At 37.4% G+C, this 6,000-nt stretch overlaps 1 protein-coding gene across 8 annotated transcripts in view; it reads left to right on the forward strand.

The window, feature by feature from the left end:
* The window catches only part of LOC140186863 (non-muscle caldesmon-like), a 239,519-nt gene extending 233,978 nt beyond the window's left edge, over positions 1-5,541 (forward strand). For 6 of the 8 annotated variants that reach the window (XM_072241551.1, XM_072241550.1, XM_072241558.1 and 3 more), the window contains one exon: positions 4,172-5,541. The gene's annotated coding sequence lies outside the window, so the exon portion shown is untranslated. The remainder of the gene's footprint in view (positions 1-4,171) is intronic. The other 2 variants (XM_072241555.1, XM_072241559.1) reach the window with 1 other exon arrangement.
* Positions 5,542-6,000: the final 459 nt, after the last annotated feature.

The raw sequence follows: 6,000 nt of genomic DNA on the forward strand, positions 1-6,000 counted from the left end.
AAAATGCCAGCTTTGAATTGTATTGTCTAAATTTAAATAGACATTGGAATCTGAACCACGCTTGCTGAATCACATGTGAGACCTTGTGTTGTTAAAATAGAGAGCATATCAAAATTGGCTGCTAATCCTATAGTTGCAATGGGATTTCAAAATGCCATATCCAGGATACCAAGAAAAAAAACTAGAGTCATATCAGTGTATCTAAAGGCAGCGGGGTATTGTTTTGGACTGTTGTACGGAAGCCAGTAAGGTTAACATCTTGCCAAATACAGATAATTGCATAAGGTTGATTTGAGCAAGGATTGAAGGCTCATTGTGAGATTGGTTCAGAAGATGTTAGGGCAATTATTCTGACACAGATTTACGTTTCATTCTGCACACTAACCTGTCATAAGTTGTAGTCAAATCATATTTACAGTGAGATCGGATAAAGCCAGGGGAGTGTTTTGAGATGTTGGTGATAAAACACATCAACTCCTGCCAATAAATTGACATGGATCTGCTCCAATTTGCCTACCAGCATAACAGGTCTACAGCAGATGCCATCTCATTGTCTCTTCATTCAGCCCTGGTATATCTGGACAGCAAAGATGAATGCATCAGGATGCTCCTTATCAACTACTACTCGGCATTTAGTACTATCATCCACTCAAAACTAATTAAGCTTAAAGGCATTGGCCTCTTTACTTCCTTGGGCAATTGGATCCTTAATTTCCTCACTTGCAGACCCTAGCCAGTTCAGATTGGTAACAAGATCTGCTCCAGAAGATCCATCAGCACAGATGCACCACAAGGCTATGTGCTTAGCCCCCAGCTCTACTCCCTTTACACTTAAGACTGTGTGGCTAAGCACAACTCCAATGCCATATTTAAGTTTGCTGACAACACCACTGTCATTGGGTGAATCAGCATATAGGAGGGAGATTGAAACTCTGGCTCAGTGGTGCCACAACAGCCACACTCACTCAATGTCAGCAAGACCAAGGAGATGATTCAGGAAGAAGAACTAGAGGTCCATGAGCCAGTCCTCATTGGGAGGCCAAAGTTAGAGAAAGCCAGCAACTTTAAATTCCTCGGTGTTATAATTTCAGAGGACCTGTCCTGGGCCCAGCAAGTAAATACAATTGTAAAGAGAGCACGGAGCGCCTCTACTTCCTTACAAGTTTGCAAAGTTTCGACATGATATCTAATACTTTGAGATACTTCAATAGATGTGTGGTGGAGAGTATATCAACTGGTTGCATGTGAGTCTGGTACAGAAACACCAATGCCTTGAAGGGAAAATCCTAGAAAAAATAGTTGATATGGCCCAGTTCATCATGTGTAAAGTTCTCCCCTCCATTGAGCACATCTACACAGAGCATTGTCGTAGGAAAGCAGAATTCATCATTAGTCATCCCCACCACCAGGTCCTGCTCAATTCTTGCTGCTGCCATCAGGAAGAAGGTACAGAAGCCTCCCGCGCCACCAAGTAAAGGAACAGTTATTACTCTTCAACCTTCAGACTCTTCAACCAGTGGCAACAACTTCACTCAACCTCACTTGCCCCATCACGGAAATGTTCCCACAACCTGTGAACTCACTTTCAAGGGCTTTTCATTGCTCATTCTCGATTTTTATTGCTTATTTATTATTATTATTATTATTATTATTATCTTCTCTTTTGTATTTGCAGTTTGTTATCATTTGCACATTGATGGCTTATCTGCCCTTTTGGGTGAGGTTCTTTCATTGATTCTATTGTGTTTCTTGGACTTACTGAGTATGCCCACAAGAAAACGAATCTCACGGTTGTTTCTGGTGACATATATGTACTTTGATAATAAATTTACTTTGAACTTTGAAAGAAGCAATATGGAGAGTAAATCAGAGATAGAATACCAACATCGATGATCTTTTGTTAGAACTGGATTAACAGTTAAGTAAGGGCAAAATTTAGGACTTCTCACTTAGATGTATGATTAGCATTTGGTTTTTACACAACACTCAAAATTCATTCAGCAGCCTTTGTGGAAAGAGAAACAGTCAATGTTTCACGTCAAAGATTCTTCATCAAAACTTGAAGAGGTACCTTATTTCTCTCCCTCTCTCTCTCTGCCTGGCCTGCTGAGAATTTGCTTAATACAAGAGTGGTGATCATTTGGCCTTGCAGATTTATCTAACCCTAACCCCATACTGTTTTCATTTACTGCTCACATTAATGGTATTTGTAAGTTCAATTTGCTTTGTGTTATCTTGTGGCATAGGTTGGTTGTCTTCTTAACCACGGGGTAAACAGATATGCTGAGAAAGTGGACCCATTCGCAGCTAATATCAATATGAATATCTCCTCCAAAGCACTGCATTTTATTCCTCTTTTGAAGTATTTGTTCCCGTCCTTAATGAAATTTGCCAATTGGGAAATCAGACTAGGCACCACCAGTTGTGATTCATCCTCACAAGGGTATCATTTCCCCATTGAATATCTTGCTCACGAGGACCTCGCCAATATCTACAATATCCAGTCATTTCTTAGCAAAAGAAGATGGATCATGAGCCACTTTTGCTACTGACTCTCAATAAAATACAAAGTGCTTTATATTGAAAATAGTGATTTAAAGTATCAGATCTGGTGCATCATTTTTTTATATGTTAATCGTCCTGAGTTCACTTTAATACTGTATGTTAAAGGTCACATTGCTGTCAGCCCAGAGTACTGATTGAAGCATCATTGCACCCAGTACCTTCATGTCTCAGAAGCATCAGTCCAAGGCTATGATGCTGGTGGTAATGTAGGGGCACCCACTGCAAGGAATGGATTCCATTCTGCATTGGAGGGAACCTCCATCTGTAGATACACGTGCTTCTACTATCCCATAAACCCTGTCAATTTTTCACCATTTCTGTGCAATTGTCTACTAAATCATGCAATAATTTTAATTAATTTAAACTGAATTCAATGCAATACTTTAAAAGAATTTAACTTTTCCCAGCTTTTCCCTTTTTCCTCATTTCTGTTTATTTGCATTTGCCATTATGAACTCCAATTTTGTAAGAAATAAAATTCCCCTAATATAATAAACTTTTATTTGGTTCATGCTTTGCAGTCTCTGTAGTCCTTCCGCCATATTGCCTCAACCAGGAGCTCTGCGGGCACATTCTCTCAGAGTACTATTCCCTTACAAGTTCCTTGATTCGACTCATTACTCATCAACTACGCCTGACTCCCTGCACTGCATTTTTTCCGTTACTCTTAACACGACGTTCTGCATTTGTTCCCTTTTGTTCTTACATGGGATGACCTGTCTCGATGGCATGCAATTTGAATCTTTTCACTGCGTCTCAATACATTTGACAATAATGAACTAATTGCTAACTAATTCTTAAATCCTTCTGTCAGTTACTGTGTATTGAAGATATTGCCTCTCCTTTACCACTATCTCCAAAATGTCCAATGATTAAGTAGCTTGAACTTTTTTTTTTCCTATTCCCTCTGACCTTTTAGTTAGTTTTCCATAATTATCGTACCTTATAAGTTAAACTCGTGTTTCTCATTTTTTAAAGCTGTTTTAAGAACTCAGCAACTGAGCCAGTGGTTTTGAGTGATAGCAAGTTGTTAAAACTATCACTTTCCAGTTAGGAAAGTGAAGTTAGATAAGAGATCTGTTGCTTATGTAACTAATCCATGTCAAGAACTACATGCTGTATGAGTGACATTACATTAGAGCCACATGCACGTGTTTTAAAGAGTCAGTATTTTTAGTGACTGTATCTTCATATTGTTGTGGAAGGATTGATTGGAGCTACAGAACAGGAGTTTAGTTTTACTAAGGTATTCTTCTCAATAGCATGGAGTAAATGAAAAAAGGAACTTACAGGTATTTCTGAATCAGCTGTTTTCCCTTCTGCTTCTCCTGAAGATTGATTGAAGGGAACAAGAGTTCTTTGATGTTCCATTTTTAGGTTGGCTAGATTTGGTTGCCAAGTATTGTTCAATTTGCAGGCCCTGTTAATTGTGATTCCTACTTGATGCCAATAGTATATAAGCCAATGTTTTCAATATTATTATTTATCCATTCAGCATATGATGTTAACATGGACACATTTCTGAACTGCACATCAGGTTTGGTTTTGATCTATTTATACTTTATCTTTGGCACAGAACAAATCTGACTTCTCTTTCTTTCTTCAGCAGGGATGGCACATTATGAAAAGCAACCTTAGAGAAATCTTCGCAGAATACTGGCCCATGTAGTTCTGAGATGCCTTGACGAGCTTTTTATATTTAAGTAAACACAAGAGATTCCCGCAGATGCTGGAAACCCAAAGCAGCACACACACAAAACGCTGGAGAAACTCAGCAGGATTTACGTAGTATTTTATTAGCAAATAGTTTCTCATTGTCCCAACCAAAGCCACTTGTCACAGCATTACAAATCTGTACCTGCAATTGAAGTCATGCGTATATTGCCTTTGTACAGATCAAAGTCACAGTTATTGAAAAAACAAAATGTGCTGTGACATTTGAACATTTAGAAAATTGATTATACATATTTTAAAACAAAATTAATTTAAAAACAAAATAAGATTTTTTCATGAATTCATAGATGAGTTAAATATTAAAACCAATATGATTTGTAATCAGACTTTCTCCTCAATTTCGAGTGCTCTGCCTAATATGTCATTTTGTTTTTTTCATTTTTGTTAAATATGTTTTAATAGGTTTAAAATTGATTTGTAATAGTGGTACTGACTATGGATTGGTTCATTTTGCTCTGAATGGAGGAACATAGAGCAAAGGTGATTCATTACAGTTAACAATCACAACTTCTAGCTTTGTAGTGTAACAAAAATAGAATGCTTTTTAACTAGCTTAAAATGCTAGATCATATATTCAGCAATAAACCAAATAGCAGCCTACATCACAGTGTATTTGAAAAGTTCACATTTTCTCCTGAAATCTTGTTCCATCATCAGGCCTTAGATGTTCAAAGTGAATTCTGAAGCAAACAAAAGATATAGAATCTGCCTCAAAATTATAAAAAAAAAAGTATCATTATATTTTAAGGTATGAATGTGTCTGCGCGTGTGTGTGTATGCAATGATGTGTGTGTCTGCAAGGCGATTGGAATACAGACATGGTATTAAGAGATAAAGAAAAAGGGTTATGAGTTCTCTGAAACACTGAATTTCCACTATGCATGTCACAGGAGTTGTACCACATACATTTTGATGCATTACACTTTTATTTATATCTTAAGCTGTATATATGACAATACACAAGAGTGTAAAGGTCTTGGTCTGGAAAGAATTTGGAATTTTTAATACATTAAACTGGAATAGTTTAATGTTGAGACTGAATAGGAAAAGAGGCTTACATCACTCCTGTATTTAGTCATCTCTGCATAAAGTCAAATAAAGGTGAAAGGACAACCCAAAGATGTGCTACAACTGCTACGCTATGTATCATTTTGTTTTTTTGGTTTACATATAACATGAAATGCAAATGCACTCAATTATTGTATAGGTCTGAAAATAAAACTATGCAACTTTTATCTTAAATCATCTGCTTTTTGCCATTTTGTGAACACTACAACTAGTTACGGCGTATTAGGCAACTGCATTTTTCATTAAAACTGTTTAAAAAAACAATGTATTACGAAAATGGCAATTCACAATAAATAGATTATTTCTAGAAGCTGACTCAGAATGTTTATTAGACAGAGATCTATTCTAAATTTACCCTAACATGTGTTTTACCATAGTTAATGCTGACCATCATTCAAGAATAGATGGAAATATAAATGCACTTCAGTTGGGGGGGAGACAACATTCCTGGGGGAAGCAACAGCAGCCGTGCCTCTGGCACTGAGTCTGGCCCTGTGGCTCAGAAGGGTAGGGAATGGAAGAAGATGGCAGCAGTAATAGAGTCTCTATAGCTAGGGTGACAGATCAGTGATTCTGTGGACGTGAAAAAGAAACATGGATGGTAGTTTGCTTCCCAGGTGGCAGGTTCCGTGA

This window comes from Mobula birostris, chromosome 23, assembly GCF_030028105.1.
Source record: "Mobula birostris isolate sMobBir1 chromosome 23, sMobBir1.hap1, whole genome shotgun sequence".
Taxonomy (NCBI): domain Eukaryota; kingdom Metazoa; phylum Chordata; class Chondrichthyes; order Myliobatiformes; family Myliobatidae; genus Mobula; species Mobula birostris.